This window comes from Capsicum annuum, chromosome 1 (genome assembly GCF_002878395.1).
Source record: "Capsicum annuum cultivar UCD-10X-F1 chromosome 1, UCD10Xv1.1, whole genome shotgun sequence".
Lineage (NCBI taxonomy): Eukaryota > Viridiplantae > Streptophyta > Magnoliopsida > Solanales > Solanaceae > Capsicum > Capsicum annuum.
In genome coordinates, this window is record NC_061111.1 from 10,772,582 (window position 1) to 10,791,202 (window position 18,621).

The 18,621-nt window shown below is 35.1% G+C and overlaps 1 pseudogene; it reads right to left on the reverse strand.

Annotated features, from left to right (window-relative positions):
- Positions 1-18,621, reverse strand: part of LOC107863544 — a 54,304-nt pseudogene that overhangs the window by 5,067 nt on the left and 30,616 nt on the right.

Here is an 18,621-nt window from a genome sequence, read left to right on the forward strand (position 1 = left end):
CTCAAGATCATGAGTGGGATAGTTATTTTTATGGGGCTTAAGATGTCTAGAGGTATTGGCTATGACCTAACCTCTCTGCATCAATACACACCCCAAACCAACTCTTGAGGCATCATAATATACTACAAAGCCGTCTGAACCATCTGATAGAGTCAAGACTGGAGCTGTAGTGATATGAGTCTTCAACTCCTGAAAACTCTTCTCGCATGAATCTTACCATTGGAACTTGACTTTCTTCTGAGTCAATCTAGACATAGGGGATGCAATAGACAAAAATATCTTAATAAACGGTCGGTAATAGCCGGCCAATCCTAAAAAACTCCTGATATCTAATGGAAAGATGGATCTGGGTCAGTTTTTCACTACTTCGATATTTTGTGGATCAACTCTAATGCCATCACCAAAAATAATATGGTCGAAGAAAGTTACTGACCTTAGCCAAAATTTGCACTTACTGGATTTGGCGAGTAAGTGATAGTTTCAGAGAGTCTGCAATACTATTCTGAGATGGTCTACATGATCACACTTACTATGGGAGTAGGACAAGAATGTCATCTATGAAGACTATGACGAACATGTCTAAGTATTGCTTGAACACATGGTTCATGTAAGACCAAAATACACAACCAAGAATTTGAAGTGATCGTATCAAGTTTTGAAAGCTATTTTCGAAAGGTCACATTCCTTGACTCTGAGATGATGATAGCCTGATCTGAGGTCTATCTTAGAAAAATAACTGGCCCCCTAAAGTTGGTCAAACAAGTCATCGATCCTGGAAAGTGGATACTTATTCTTGATTGTGACTTTATTTAGCTGACAATAGTCTATACACATTCTGAGAGAATTGTATTTCTTACACACGAATAGAATTAGTCACCTCACGGGTATACACTGGGTCTGATGAATCCCTTATCTAAGAGATCCTTCAACTATTCTTTTAACTCCTTGAGTTCTACTTGAGTCATTTTGTATGGAGGAATAGAGATGGGCCGAGTGCTTGTACGAAGGTCTATTCTGAAGTCAATTTCCCTTTTGGGAGAAAATCTGAGAAGATCTTCAAAAAATACATCTAGGAATTCACATGCTACTGACACTGATTCAAGATTAGGGGTTTTTTAACTAGAGTCTTGAACTTGAACTAGGTGGTAGACACGTCCTTAGATATCATTTTCCTTGCCCTTAGGTAGGAAATAGGCTGGTCCCTAAGTGCTGAAGTACTACCCCTTCACTCTAGGACGGGTTCATTTGGAAACTGAAATTGGACAATTCTATTTCTGCATTCGACTGAAGCATATCAGGAATGAAGTTAATCCATATCGAGAATGACATCAAAATAGATCATCTCTAATTCGACTAAGTCCACCGAACTATGATCGATTTACCCATTTGGGTAGAGACTGAGCAAGGCTCTGCTAGGATTTTAGGACTGACTTCAAAGTCAACTGCTATATAAGGGGTAATAAAGGACAAACAAGCTCTTGGATCTAGCAAAGCATAATAATGTAAATTATAGACTTGTAACGTACTAGTGACCACATCAGGAGAACTTTCCTAATCCTGTCGGGACTGCAGTGCATAGAGTCTGTTTGGGCATTGCCCACTAGTGGAACTGGAAGAGATACCCTACTGATTCAGGTGACCGTACTGAGCTGAGGAACGATTATGCTAACCCTAGGAACCTGCCTGGGGACAATCTGACTCTGTGACCTATCTTAACACACTCGAAACACACATCACCACCAGCCCTGCAGATACCCTGGTAGTTTCTACTATATTTTTGACAAAGGGGATTGGTTAGGGCGCTGCTGACACTACCCTGAGGCTTAGGGCCTGGCGCCCTATCTCTGTTGTCATCTCTAAATTTGACACTGGAGCACTGGCTAAGTATGGAGCTAAAACTAAGGATTTCGGGTGGAACTGAGAACGATTTTCTCCCTCTGACTTAGGCTGAGTGAAGTTAAAACTATCTATTTTTTCTCTCTTGTTCTCCCTCTCTTTCTCTCTATTCTTAGCCTCATCTATCTGCTGAGCAGGAACCATGAGCCTAGATATGTCCATTTACTTAATCAGCATTACGGTCCTACACTCTTTGACCACACTGTTAGACACGCTTGACACAAACTTACTCATCATTGCTCTGCTATCTACTACCATATAAGGGGCATATCTGGATAACTGAGTAAACTTGAGAGAATACTCATGTACTATAATGTTTCCTTGCTTCAGGTTTATAAACTCCAAAACCTTAGCTTCCCTTAACTCCAGTGGGACGAATCTATCCAGAAAACCAGTGACAAATTTCTCTAATTCTATGGGCTCTGCATCTGCGGCCCTTTTTGCTTTCCATTGTTTAAACCATGAGTGAGCCACATCCTAGAATTGGTATGCAGCTAACTCAGCACTCTCACTAGCAGTTAGCCCCATAATATCTGTGACGTTCTACAATTGGTCAAGGAATTCTTGTGGGTCTTCATCTGACTTGGACTTGGGAAAAAATGGAGGGTTCATTCGAGTGAATTTTGAATATCGACTGCAGCAGTATTGGCCACTGGGTTGTCCGTAATGACAGCTGGGCATTCATTTTGGGCTGCCACGGAATGAGCTAGAGTAGTGAAAGCTTCTCTGAATTCTGCATGGGAGACATGTTTGTCCAGGGGATCTGGCTGGATGGGCTGAGGTGCTAGCTAAACTCCCGTTCCTCTTCCTTTAGTCTTCTTTGGAGTCATGTTCTGTAAACATAAGGGGGAAGGATTAGACTGAGAGTTTAACTGGAGCTCATGCTCATTCCCACGACATGAATACTGAAAGAAGGGAAACTTTTCCTAAAACATCTAATAGCCTCCTACCAATAAGTTGGCGTGCAACACACCCATGCACAAGACTCTACTAGACACGACTTTTAGACTTTCTAGGACTCTGTTGAACCTTAGGATCTGATACCAAGTTTGTAATGCCCCAAGTCCGTACCCCGAACGCTACACAATGCTAGCAACCTCGAAAGACCACTAGCTAACCCATGACTGGTACCTGATGTGAGCATTGAATAGTTGCAATACTATAACAACAATATAACTGAAATAAATACAAAAAACAGCCATAAGGTTCAAATATGAATATCAATTACTAAAATACTAAAACCAATACTGAAACTGAACATCCATCTAAAAAATACTCTAGTCTGAAAAAGCCTATACTGTCTGAACATGGAGTTGATGGGACAAGCCCCCAATTAACTCTGACTACTGAAACTAATAAATTGAGATACTAAAATAATAATCATGTCCTCAAACTATGAGGTCTCACCACTAAACTGTTGTTGAAAGGTTTAGACCGCTAAGTGCGATCGAGAGTCCATGTGTTTGAACCTATGATATAAGACATCATAGCGCAAAAGAAAAGCATGCGTCAGTACTTTGAATGTACTGGTATGTTAAGTGAGGTAGGCTAAAAATGTGTGGGTTCATATGCATAAACAATAAATGACTGAATAACCTGAACATAACTGAAAGAGAGTACATACATGTCACGCCCCAAAATCCCATCGTGTCGGACTGGCACCCGAAGCCGAGAAGGCCCGGGAGAACCCGTTCAAATACCTGTACTTTCACTTACATGTCACCAAAAATTTGGACAGCACTTCGTTGCATATAGAAGGGTCTAATTACCTGTATCAGCATAACACGCACAAATATAAATATATATAATACTTGGCCGTCGGGGCCACCACATATACAAATATAACATCACTATATAAACTTCCATGAGTTTACCCTTCCTTATGTCTACAAAGCCTCTAGGATATACATGACATAACTAGGGTCGGGACAAACCTCCGCCCACACATGACTCCTGTACAATAACAAAACATAAGGGACCGACTCGGAAAGCTCCGAAGCAAACTGGAGCTCACCAACAATAGTTGTATGACCTGGCTCCTATCTATGCTGTGAATGAGCTGAAGCACCTGTGCCTGCAGCATGAAATGTAGGTCCCCCGTGAGGGACGTCAGTACAAAATATGTACTGAGTATGTAAAGCTGTAAATAATCATATGTGGTATGGGGGATCAAGAAAATCAGACGTAATTGAATAAATCATAATAGAAGTGAACCACACTTCATAAACACTTTTAGGATCATGTACATTATCTTATCATTAATCTGAATTGGGTTCTTGAATTCAAACACATTTGTGGAACGGTATACATTTGTTCATTTCATTCTTTACAATTATCATTCGCCATTACCTCCTCCTCCCGAACCTCCAACCACCTAACAATAATCAATACTGTACCGTACTATGATCATTAGGCTGCCCCCAGTACATATCAACTGTAATCATATCAAATATCGGGATCGGCCCATGCTAGGCTTAAGCCCCTGAGCTACCACCCACACGTATATCAAGTAACACACATAAGAGATCTTTCCAATAACTTAGTTCAAAATCTTTTGAGATTATTACATTAGTGTTCATGCCAATATAGTATCTTTGGAATAATGATACATCAATAGGAACCAAGTAATAGACTTTCTATACAATAACTATGTAATAAAGACTCATTGGTACATCAACAATGTGTTTCGGAATCATCAATATCACAACAATGAAATAGGAGCCTTTCGGTATATCAATGAAACATTTTGACACTTTATAGAATGGAAACAACTTTGTTGGTAATGTAGAACAATACATGTTTTTGGACAACCTCGGAATCTTACTTGATGGAACATTGGTGTTTTCATGCCAAAGAACATCGTTATAGTATGCTTTACATACCTCGTTGTAGATTCGGATACCAATTCAACACAACTTCCCGCCTTTACAAATCACTTATCTACAATGAAATGTTTGGCATCTAGTATTAGCAACCCAACACCACAATTCTCTTCCATAATTTCATACAACTAATATTTCCAAAGCATTCCAAAAACCAACTTGAACAATCGGTTTATGTGTATATATATATATAATCATCATTTCAATACCACATCATCACACCAAATCCCTTCACAATTCAACATAATCCAACTATGCACAAGAATAATCCAACATCATTTCCAATCATCTTTCAACAACAATCAAATAACATACTTCTTATGCTCACATGCATATATATATACATATCCATATAAATAACACCAACATAATTTACATCCTTACCATAAAATGGCCCTTTTGATTTCGAAGTTCTGTTGGCACAAATAAGGGGTGCTTCTCGAAGCCCTCGAGACGGTGAACACAACTACGGAATCAATTTGGATTTTCTACGGTTGAATCACAAGATAATTGGAGTTGAACTTAGGCTAGGGTTTCTTATTCTTCAATAATTTGGATGATAAATGATGGATATGAGGCTAAGTATATGTATATAATGACCAATTTTCGTCCATGAGGTGATGGAAAATGACCATGTTGCCCTTAAAATTTAAGTAAATCCGAATCTGTCCATGGTGGACTGTTTTGATAGGCTAAAGTAAATCGACCATAACTCTTTGCTCCGATATTGGATTTGGGTGAAATTGGTATCATTTAATATAAAGTAGGCCACCCAGTTAGTACTGTACAAGGATTTATGATCGTTTGAAGTTGACCCTAAAAATCTGTTTTGAGAGGCTGAAGTAAAACGAGTATAACTCATTACTCAGATGTCGGATTTCGATGAAACCAATTGCATTGGAAAGAAGACTCAAAGATATTTCTTTTCATAGGTGGAAGCTCTCCCATTTCATTATATTAAGGGAGTTATGATTGTTCAAAGTTGACCCAAAAAAATGGCTGACCTCAGTAGTTTGTGTGCAGGAAATTCTCCTGCACATTTACTATTCCTAATATCCCGAACACCGTTTTATAGTTTTGAACGTGCTCGATTATATCCAAAACCTATCCGTTTTTGGAAATCTTTATATCGTTGGAAATCTTATTCAATAACCTTCGTATGGAACCATCGACGGACAAATTTTGGTATAAATAAAATAAAATAAAATTAATTCGATATAAATAAGACCAATACACGTACTTGAATATGCCAATATATGTACTTGAATATGGGGTGTTACAATACATGAATGCGTAAGCTGTAACTGCGGTCGTGGTTACACTGGATATTGATTTACTAATATATGAGTTTACTAATTTTGTATTAATGATAACTGAGTGATTGTATATAACAGTCCTGATACTATGGAACTGTGCTGAGTTCTGTGTTGAACTGAGTGACTGTGTCTGACAGTCCTAATTTTTGTCGAACTGAACTGAGTTCTATACTAAGACATGAACTGAAACTGAGACTGTGGGAAGTAATTATTTAATCGGCATGCCTCTTTCTGAACTGATTGAGTCCAACCTGTAACCCCAGCTGGAAAGGTGTCAGTACCGTACCATAGGTAAAAATAAGTTGTGTCACCCTCATCTGGTAAATGCTCTGAATGAGAATGGTGGTACCCTCAACTGGTAGGTTAAACACCTCATCAACCCTCAATTTTCAGGTTGATGTCTCAACCTACACTGGCTACGTAGTTTTGGTATGTAAGGACTACTTCTAAGGATCACACCCTCTGCTGGCAGGTGACCATCCTTGAGTTCACTCGGTGCTGAATCTTACTCTCAGTAGAATAGATAGTGGACTAAATTCTAAACTGTGCTAAGCTGGACTGAACTGTTACTAATTCATACTGTCTGACTAAACTGAACTGAGCTCTCTGGATTCCGTTAACTGATGAAATACTATTGAATTCTGTTAACTGACTAAACTCTACTGGGTTCTGAACTGATTACTAGCTGAGTTATGGACTGATTACTAATTGAGTTTTGAATTGATTCTGAACTGATTTTTGAACTACTGATCATGATACTTCCGAGTCTATTCTATAACTACTAGGCTCTAGGTAACATTTAAATTGTCAGGTATTAGATACCCCTAGGACTCAATAGCATAAGTTATAAAACATAGTACAATCTTGACACATGATAACTAATTATTTAATCATCTTTCATTCATTGAGGCATTTTGACAAACATTTGCATAACATAAACTTGTATACATGCTAATCTGATGAAATTTCACTATTCAATTCACATAAACAATCCATCAAACACTTTGAGGGCATAGTATATGCATACAATAATAAACAACATGTGGGCATTACAAGTTCAACTACCAAATTCATAATTCAAAGGTTTTATCATGAATTCATATGATACAACACATAAAATGAATAATTTCATACAAATCTTGCGACTAATCATGGATTTGGAATCCTATTAACATGGTAATATGAACACATTCAAATCTAACCATGAAAATTCATCAAACTCATGAACTTATAGTTAAAAGGGTTTCTTGAACTCCAAGGGTGGAAAGATACCCTTGGATAACACTTGACGTACCTGGGTGCTTGAATTCTGAAGGTTGATGGTGATTTCTTGAGTCTTGAATTTGAATTCAGATCACCTAGGATTTTTGTTCTTGAGTAATTTGAGAAAGATGAATGGATTTTGCCGCTAAAGGGGGCTTAATCTCGTGTTATAGGGACTGATAGACGTGGGAAAATAACCCAAATACCCTTGAGGATGTGGCTTTTAATGACTGAAAATTGGCCCAGTGACGCGCAGACCGACGTACCGAGTCGATGGCGTCAATGCAATGACCAATGCACCGCGTCGAGTTCGCATTGGTTCACTGAAATTGCACTGAAGCTGATGAAAAAATTATCTGTCGATGCGATGGGCCACGCGACGCGTCGAGATTGCATCAACCCACTATTTTAGTCACCGAAACATGGTTCACACGATGTATGACAAATCCAAAATTTGTTCGAGAACACCTACCGGCATTCCTGATCATAGATCAACCTAAAAATTGATATTTAAAGGTCATAAGGATTGTGAAAAAGGATCGCGGACTTACGAAGGCTAAAATAACTCTAAGTATGAGTACTTAGCTAAAATTTTCTAAGTTTGGGACCCCTCATAAGCTCTAAGAGACTGAGTTAGGCATAGAATTCTGCGGTGTCTTACATAATATTTCTATCTGAACTTGGTCAAACTTTATAACATATTTTAAAACTTTATGTTTTCTTAAACTACCAATATTTATTGTTGTCTTTGTTCATAAGTTTTCTAATAACTCCTACTTGATTTTAACCCCCACCCCAAACTCCTGGTCCATCATACTTGTCACGATCCAAACCGAGGTCCTAGCTGTGATGAGCATCCCAAACCATAAAGGCCTAAACACCCTTCTGACTTGTAATCACACACACTATTCATATCTAAAATATAATGCAAAAATACATAATGAAACTTAATCATGGTCATTAAATCTGAATTCAAATCATAATGAAAACTGCAATTCAAAACATCTGAACGATATCTAACTCAGTCTGTGAAATCTCTACTATATATATAAACAAAGGTATCTGAAAACTGGAATAAGGCCCCCAGTGGACCAAAACATAATAATGATAAGTGACTAAAGTAAACTAGGCCTCCTGAAATATAGAAGGCTCACCACTGAACTCTGCACTTCTGACCGGAGGAAATCTACTACTTATCAGGACCCCTAGATTAAGTCTCAGAACTTGAGAGGTAGGGGGAGGGGGTCAATACAGATGTACTAGTATGCAAAGAGATCCAAAATAATATATTTATAATATAAAATAGATGAGAGCAACTTTCAAAGCATCATGCATATTGTAGTTCAAAACACATGGGCACTTATTAAAAGATCATAAAACAGTCATGACAGTGAACTTCTATTCTTTGCATTACTTCTGAGTTAGGTGACACTCCCCTACAAGTCTGATATTCCACGGACTATATGGAATTCGCTATTGACTCGGCAGGGAAGCCTCCAACCCAAGTTTGCCACAAGGGTTGGAGTGTCTGAGTCTGATATGCCACAGGGAACTAGGCCAGCACAAAATAATATACCCGTATCGGCAAAACACGGTTTCAGGCAATGAGTTGTCTAAACTCATGCCTTCTTCGGGGAACCACCTAAGCTCTCTTTATGCCCAATTTTATCCTGTTGTGAAACATGCATCATTCTAGTTTCAACATTTGAAAATCTAATTTTCAAACATGCATGCTATTATGTTCTGAATTACCATGGCATTATCTGAGTTGGTGTCATCACACTAAGACTTGCAAGTCCTATTTCTAAGTCATAATGTATTATGAATGATTCTTTCATTAAAACTCCATTCAGACTACCTAAACATGCAAATAGTATAAGAGATTTCATGTTCCAAAAGCACAAGTCAAAACTATGCAAGGATTACCATTATTTCAATAACCATGTGATAGTCCTAAAACCTTTGTCAAACCATGCAACTCTTTTCATTTGAATTTTATAGTCAACATTTATCAACACAAACAACCCTCTCTTTTGAATTCAATATCATAGTCAAATCATGCGTAAATCAAGACATTTTGTTTCATGCTTTTCAAATACATTCAAAGCAATCATGTCATATGAAAAGTGAAAAAAAGCATCACAAGAGAGGGATTTCATGTAGGTCATGCTCTCAATTCAAATATCAACTTAAATCACATTCATGCATATACATATAATTTTAAATTAATTTGGGGGAAGGCCTAAAGACCAAAACAACATCTAATCAAGGCTTCTAAAACATGCTAGTAATTGTAAATTCAAACTCTTTCCGTAAAATTATGATTTCTAAACCTTTAGCATAAATTAAAAAAGGTTTCTTTGACCATGAATTTTTAGGATAACCCCACGTACCTCAATTTAGGAATTCAATGGATGTTTCTTGAAGCCTACGATTTTGAGATTCCAAATCTTCAATCAATTTCTGAAACCCACGGCTGAATCTTGAGTTATTTGGAGTTTTTGTTTAATACCTTAAGGGGTGTTTTTGATGGATTTTGATAAAAATATCAATAAAGTGGTCATTTGGTAGTATAATCCCGTGTTTAAGAGTTGGAAATTACACAAAATGCCCTTAAAACATTTCTAAAAACTACAGGCTATAATAGGAGAGCGTGCGTCGCACGCTGTAGAACCCCGAAGTGGAGCGTGCACCGCATGCTCCACCACACGATACCATCAGTGAACTGGAGAGTGCGTCGCGCACATATCGCACGATGCTACTATTTTGGGGTATCAAACATGTCCTTATGCTCATCTAAAAGTTCCAAAACTAACCCGAAATGTACCCTTGATTTGCCCCATCGCATAGCAACAAAAAAATCAAGAAACAGAGGTCGGTAAGGTCAAAAATAAATTCATCAAATATTGGGGTTTCAAAATGAGGCTAAGTCTCTTTGGCACTTAGAAAAATTTATAGTTTTTCCTACTCTGTGAGCACACTACTAGGTGTTAACACGTGCATGACTTTTGCGGGGTGTTACAATACTGAAGCAATTTGAGAAGAACATTAGGTCTTGATTTAGGTAATTCTTTTTTAGTTCATATATACTAATACCCCATCCCACCCCTCACCCCCACCTCCACCTAAACACACACAAGATACATTACGCTTTTATGGGTGGCTATAACTATCCAAGAACCTCCTTGCCCTTTAGTAAAAAGAAAAAGGACTGAAAGTAGTAAACTCAGTTTTCATATTTGAAATTTAAGAATCGCTTTGTCAAGTTTGCAACTGTAGTCATTTTTAATCATCAAAACTCTTAACTAACTACGAACGCAATAAATTTTTAAAAGTTTGATTGCGCCTTAAATGATGTTGTGCAAATAAGCTGCTTGGTGTGAGATAGAAGAATCTTACTTGTTCTTGTTGCTAACATGGTCTCAATCATCCCAACCACCATGGGCCACAACATCAACAAAGTAGGTGTATAAATAGAAAATTCTAGAGTGCTGGCCCATTGCACGACCCACATAAAGTGGGCCAAAATCTGTAACTATACAACCCAAGAATGTAAATCCAGTCTTCTCATCTGGAGATCTTCTATCTCTGCTCGTGTGGACCCAAATATTGTGGCTATTGAATGTAACTCACAGTACTGCCCCAATAAAAGCAGTTTAGCACTTTCCTGTTTTGATAATAAATTTCATAAATAGCCATATTTTAACTTCTATAGTTGGAAATATAGTTACTCACCCTGTTTAAAAAGAACGACTTGTTTTAGCTTGATGCGGAATATAAGAAATTAAAAGACTTTTGAATCTCATGGCCTTAAATAAAATATATGTCAAATATACTAAAAGTTTCTTAAACATGTCATGGGGAAAGTTGTATATAAAGAATTGATAAAAAGGAAAATGATCATTGTTTTTTAAATGGACTAAAACAAGTAAGTCAAATAGGTTAAAACGGAGGAAGTCCTATTTTAGAGCTTATGGGTTATGTATTCTAGAAAATGTAGTTTATTGGTTTTTGAATTATACATGTTAAGAGAATATCTAAATATACATATGTCGTACCTTTTCAAAGACATATCCCGACCCTTGCGGTTGATTTGTAGTAGAGGATATTCAAAATTAAAATTTTATAGGTTCAACAGGTTTTTGAGGTTATTAGTAGTAACCCCATTATACTTTTACCATATGGATTCATAACTACTCCTTAGTGTAATTTTTGTGAATTTACACACAAATAGGTATATTCCTTGTCGAAAAAATTGAATTCATATATATTTCGTGTCGAAAATATTGAATGCACATGAACCCAATACCGACAAGAAAGTTCTATACTGCCAAGAGAATTAACATCATGTTCATTCTTTGAAGAGATAATTAATATTTACTTTTAACTACATTTTCCCCATATTTTACGTCCGAACTAAATTCAAAAGTGGAGCCAATTCCACCAAGGGAATTTAATATAAGAAAAAACTAGCAGAAGGGACATCTATAATTAATAAATAAAAATTATTTTAATATGTATTAATAGTTTAATCTTCTGTTGGAGGGGGCTTGGATGAACCCTAGTAAAAGATTGACTTCGCCCTTGACTAAACTAACCGTCACTAGCTAGTTTAAGTTATTCCTTCCTGTCTTATTACTTATGTTTTGTGCCTAATGCAATGTTACCATGTGAAGAAGTTAGTTATCTTGGCTACAAGGAGAAAAATTTAATATAAGAAAGTTTAGAAAGCCTTTTTATCGACCCATTTGCAAGTTAGCTCCATTAAATCGTAAATCATAAAATGTAATTTTCAGTTTATGCATTAGGTTACAATTGCTTTCACAATGTTCACCAGTTTAATAAAAGATTTCGATTGATTTACTAATCTAGACAATAGAAAACTTCATAAAAAATGAAAGATGAAACAAACGGAAAATTTGAAAGCTTCATTAAAGACGAAAGATGAAACAAACGAAAAACTTGATTTAATAACATAGGAATTTCATAACCTTTTTTTTGTGGTGGTGGTGGGTGGGATCCTAAAATCTCAAATAAATGGGAATGAAGACTAAACAATAAGTGACTTAACAACAAAGATAAAAGTTGATCATATTAAAAGGTGTAACTGATTGTCTCATCCAAGCATAACTTTATATTCAAGAACTTCAATTATCACCTCCGTGATAATTATGAGTTCAAGAACTCATCTCTTCTAGATCAAGGGCAACTTCTGAAATAAACTTGAATTGCTCGGCTGGAACATCACCTTTTATTTCTTTTTTAATTTTTTCCAACCGTGATTTATATGCCTCAAATTGCTTCAACCTGTTCTCCAACATGTGTTTATCTATTGGCATTTCTGAGTCAAGGTATTTCTCCTTGAATTCTTGTACTTCTTTACGAAGATCTTCAAATGCCTCAAAGACATTTGTTTTGCTCATATCAGTATGATTCTGTAGGCTATCATTTTGTTTCAATTCATGAAACTTATTAATTACTTTTTCTATACTTGGGGAGCCATAGGAATGTGGTTTTCCAGCTTGTGTAAAGAGAATAAAACCGACATCTGCTCCGGTTAGATTTGAATAGTCTTTTGCTTTCTTGCCCAAGCCATTTTTTCTTTTTGAAAAAGCAACTGTGCGAGCTTCTTTAGACTCAATCAACTTCATTTCGATCTTTTGTCTACCCTTTCCACCCCTCTTATCCATTGCAAAGTAAATAATTAGAGAAGAGAAAAGATGTGTTGGTTGAATAAGTCTGAGCAATTTTGAAAAGAATGCTTGTGTAATTTATAGTAGCTATACAAGTTGGTTTGTCACAAGTAATGACACGTTTATTGAAAATTTTAATATTATAAGTTTAATCATCACGTGTATTGTCATGTATACTTATTGTGTTCACATTACGACTTGATTTGTCACAAGTATTGACAGGTTTATTTAATATGTTTATATTATAAATTTAATCATAATGTGTTTTGTCATGTATGCTTATTGTGTTCACATTATGAGTCTGTTGTCGCGAGTATTGACAGGTTTATTTAATATTTTCATATCATTAGTTTAATTATACGTGTCTTGTCATGTAATATTTTCATATTATAAGTTTAATCACCACACGTCTTGTCATGTATACTTTTTGCATTCACATTATGAGTCAGTTTGTCATGAGTATTAACAAGTTTATTGATATTTTAATATTATAAGTTTAATTAATCAGCACATGTCTTGTTATGTATACTTATTGTATTCACACTATGAGTTAGATTGTCACGAGTATTGACAGGTTTATTTGATATTTTTAAAGTATAAGTTTAATCGTCACGTGTTCTGTCATGTATGTTTAGTGTTCACATTATGAGTCAGTTACAATGAGTATTGACAGGTTAATTTAATACTTTCAAATTATAAGTTTAATCATCACGTGTCTTGTCATGTAATATTTTCATATTATAAGTTAAATCATCACGAGTATTAACAGGTTTATTTAATATCTTCATATTATAAGTTTAATTGTCACATGTCTTCTCATGTATAAATGTCTAGTAACACTAAATTTGTTGTGCATGCGTTACAACTCATATAATATTGTGCTCACTAATATGAGTTAGTTTGTCACGAGTTTAACAAGTTTATTAAGTATTTTCATAGTATAAATTTAACTATCATGTGTCTTGTCAAGTATAAATGTCTAGTAATACTAAATTCATTGTGCATCCATTACAACTCTTACAATATTGCGCTCACTAGTACACTTTGAGTTAGGCCTATAATTAAATTATTCTATAAAAAGATATTTATGCCTTTTATAAGTTTCATATGAAACTAGTTTCTCGACGCGTGCGTCGCACGTGTATGCCTAGTCACGCAATACTAATTCTATTAAATATTAATAATACTCGTTGAAATAAAATTGGGTGAAACATCTAGTACCCCCATAGTCTAACTTCGCGGGGATCCTATTCCCCCCCCCCCCCCCCCAAACTCAATTTTGCGTATTTTTGTCACCATTTTGTACTGACATGGCACCTTTTGTCAACCTTTTTAGATGACATGACACCTTTGATGTGGAACCCCATTTTATGTTATAAAGGTGCCACATCAGCACAAAAGGGTGTCAAAAATTTCTTAAAATCGAGTTCAGTGGGGGTAATAAGACCCCAGCGAAGTTGAAGTTTGTCGTAGCAACTTTGATCATAGTTCGAGGAGGTATTTAAATGCTTATCTCAATAAAATTTATATTAAGAAAAAGTGCACATTTATGTAACTAATCAATGCAGATCACCCGTGGAACTAGCCGGAACTCCGCCTTGAAACAGCGGGGGCCGGTGGGTACAGCTAGTCGGGTTCACAAAGCGATACCCAGAAACACGGATATAAAAAAATAAAAAATAAAAATCAATGCAGATCATTATTTGGTGACATCTTTATCGAGATAAAGATGACTGAATGTTCCCTAATCTATGAAGATGAACAATTAAACTTTTGGATACATGTATTATTTATACTAAGCGAAAAAATATATCGTCACCATTTTTATTATATCATCAATTTACAATTATCATAATAACTTCACAACCGATCGATTCATACCTTTAAGAATTTCAGTCATTTTTAGGAAAATCCTCATAAAGTAAAAATTTACAATTTTACATATATTTTAAATTAAATACTTTATATTTATTTAAACTTCTAAAAAAATCACTATTATTTGTAATCATTAGCTCTCATATCTTAATTTGTTCTTCTCCCATTAGTGATTTCTTTACCTTGAACCTCTTTCAATTTCTATTACTTTTAGAACATAATCAATTTTTTTAATTATAATTTGCTAATAAGTATACATTTTTAACCTAAAAAGGTTGTATGGATAAAGGAAAATGAGATATAATAAAATTATAAGTTATTTTTTGTACTTTTATTATGATTAACATTTCAATTGATTTACTAATCTAGGTAATAGAAAGATTCATTAAAGACGAAAGATTAAACAAATGGAAAACTTGATTTAATAACATAGGAATTTCATAACATCTTTTTGTTTTTGGTGGGGTGGGAAATTTTGGGAGGCCGGGGTGTGGGGGTAAGGGTGTAGGAGGGTGTTCCTAAAATCTCAAAAAAAAATGGGAATGAAGACTAAACAATAATTGACTTAACAATAAAGATAAAAGTTGATCATATTAAAAGGTGTAACTGGTTATGTCTCCTCCAACCACAACTTTATATTCAAGAACTTCAGTTATCACCTCTGTGATAATTACGATTTCAAGAACTCATCTCTTCTATATCAAAGGTAACTTCTGAAATGCCAAATTGCTCGGCTGGAACATCACCTTTTATTTCATTTTTAATTTTGTCCAATCGTAATTTATATACCTCAAATTGCTTTAACCTATTCTCCAACATGTGTTTATATGTTGGCATTTTTGAGTCAAGGTCTTCCTCCTTGAATGATTAAATTTTTACGAAGATCTTCAAATGTCTCAAAGACATTTGTTTTGCTCATATCAGTATGATTCTGCTGGCTATCATTTTGTTTTAATTCATGAAACTTATCAATTACTTTTTCTATACTTGGGAAGACATAGAAATGTGGTTTTTCAGCTTGTGTAAAAAGAATAAAACCGACATCTTCTCCGGTTAGATTTGAATACTCTTTCGCTTACTTGCCCAAGCCATTTTTTCTTTTTGAAAAAGCAATTGTGCGAGCTTCTTTAGACTCAATCAACTTCATTTTGATCTTTTGCCTACCCTTTCCACCCCTTTTATCCGTTGTGAAATAAATAATTAGAGAAGAGAAAAGATGTGTTGGTTGAATAAGTCTGAGCAATTTTGAGAGGATTGCTTGTGTAATTTATAGTAGCTATACAGGTTGGTTTGTCACGAGTATTGACTCGTTTATTGAATATTTTCATATTATAAGCTTAATCATCACTTGTATTTTCATGTATACATATTGTATTCACATTACGAGTTGATTTTTCATGAGTATTGAACGATTTATTTAATATTTTTATATTATAAATTTAATCATCGTGTGTTTTATCATGTATGCTTATTGTGTTCACGTTATGAGTCTATTGTCTCGAGTATTGACAGGTTTATTTAATATTTTCATATCATTAGTTTAATCATCACAGGTCTTTTCATGTAATATTTTCATATTATAAGTGTAATCATCACACGTCTTGTCATGTATACTTTTTGCGTTCACATTATGAGTCAGTTTGTCATGAGTATTAACAAGTTTATTGATATTTTCATATTATAAGTTTAATTAATCGTCAAGTGTCTTGTCATGTATACTTATTATATTCACATTATGAGTTGGTTTGTCACAAGTATTGACAGGTTTACTTGATATTATATTATAAGTTTAATCATCACGTGTTCTGTCATGTATGCTTATTGTGTTCACATTATGAGTCTTTTGCAACGAGTATTGACAGGTTAATTTAATACTTTCAAATTATAAGTTTAAGCATCACTTGTCCTATCATGTAATATTTTCATATTATAAGTTAAATCATCACGAGTATTAACAGGTTTATTTAATATCTTCATATTATAAGTTTAATTGTCACGTGTCTTCTCATGTATAAATATCTAGTAACACTAAATTTGTTGTGCATGCATTACAACTCATATAATATTGTGTTCCCTAATATGAGTTGGTTTGTCGCGAGTTTAACAAGTTTATTAAGTATGTTCATATTGTAAATTTAACCATCACGTGTCTTGTCAAGTATAAATGTCTAGTAATACCAAATTCATTATGTATCCGTTAGAAGTCTTACAATATTGCGCTCACTAGTACACTTTGAGTTAGGCCTATAATTAAATTGTTCTATAAAAAAATATTTATGCCTTTTATAAGTTTCATTTGAAACTAGTTTCTCGACGCGTGCGTCACACGTGTATGCCTAGTCACACAATACAAATTCTGTTAAATATTAATAATACTCGTTGAAATAAAATTGAGTGAACCCTTTAGTACCCCCATAGTCTAACTTCCTGAGGATCCTATTCCTCCCCCCACCCCACCCCACCCCCCGCGCTAAAAAAACTCAATTTTGCATATTTTTGTCACTATTTTGGACTGACATGACACCTTTTGTCAACCTTTTTAGATGACGTGACACCTTTGATGTGGAACCCCATTTTATGTTATAAAGGTGCCATATCAGCACAAAAGGGTATCCAAAATATGCTAAAATTAAGTTCGGTGGGGGTAATAGGACCCCTGCGAAGTTGAAGTTTGTCATAATAACTTTGATCATAGTTTGAGGAGGTATTGAATGCCTATCTCAATATAATTTAGATTAAGAAAAAGTGCACATTTATGTAACTAATCAATACAGATCATTATTTGGTGACATCTTTATCGAGATATAGATGACTAAATGTTCCCTAATCTATGAAGATGAACAATTAAACTTTTGGATACATGTATTATTTATACTAAGCAAAAAATATATCATCACCATTTGTAAGATACCCCGCAAAATCTTATGTTGATAATCAGCTCTTTTAACTCCAAAAAGCTTTTTTGAAGGTCCAACACTTAGAACATTTTAGCTAGGTGTTCAACACTTAATCTTATTTTAAGCCTTCAAAGTCGGAGATTTATTTGACGTCCTTTTCGACATTCATTTTTTATTTTTCAAGTTGCGTTGTGATGGGGCAAGTCAATAGTACATTCCAGGTGAGTTTCAGAATTTTCAAAATCAGTTTAGGGCATGTTTGGATTTTGAAACAGTAGCATCCTGCGATTAGCATGCGACGCATGCTCCATCTCACAGTCCCTAGCATGCGATAGAGCATGCGACGCATGCTCCAACTTAGTGTATTAAGGGTAAATTGAACTTTTTCCCCACCCTATATATATATATTCAAAAACACGGGATTAAACCCATTTTGAACCAAAATACACTCAAAATTCTCAAAATCCTCTCAAGAACACCTTAGGCATTCAATTGGGGATTTAAGTTCAAGAAATTCAACCACAAACTTTGGGAAATCAAGAACTAAGGTATTCATAGTGTTCATTCATGGATTCCTTTCATCCGTGAAGCCTAAGAATCAAGTTTTAAACTATGAATTATGATATTCATGTAATGGGTTGATTTTGTTCATGTGGTTGTTGTTGTATGATTCCCAAGTTGAAATCTTTATGTGTTGTTCACGAAACAATGAAAGTATGTGAATTAAAACTTGTGCAATTTAGTTGAATTATGGTGTTTTGACGCATTAATTGATAATCATACCTATGCCCTAAGTGGT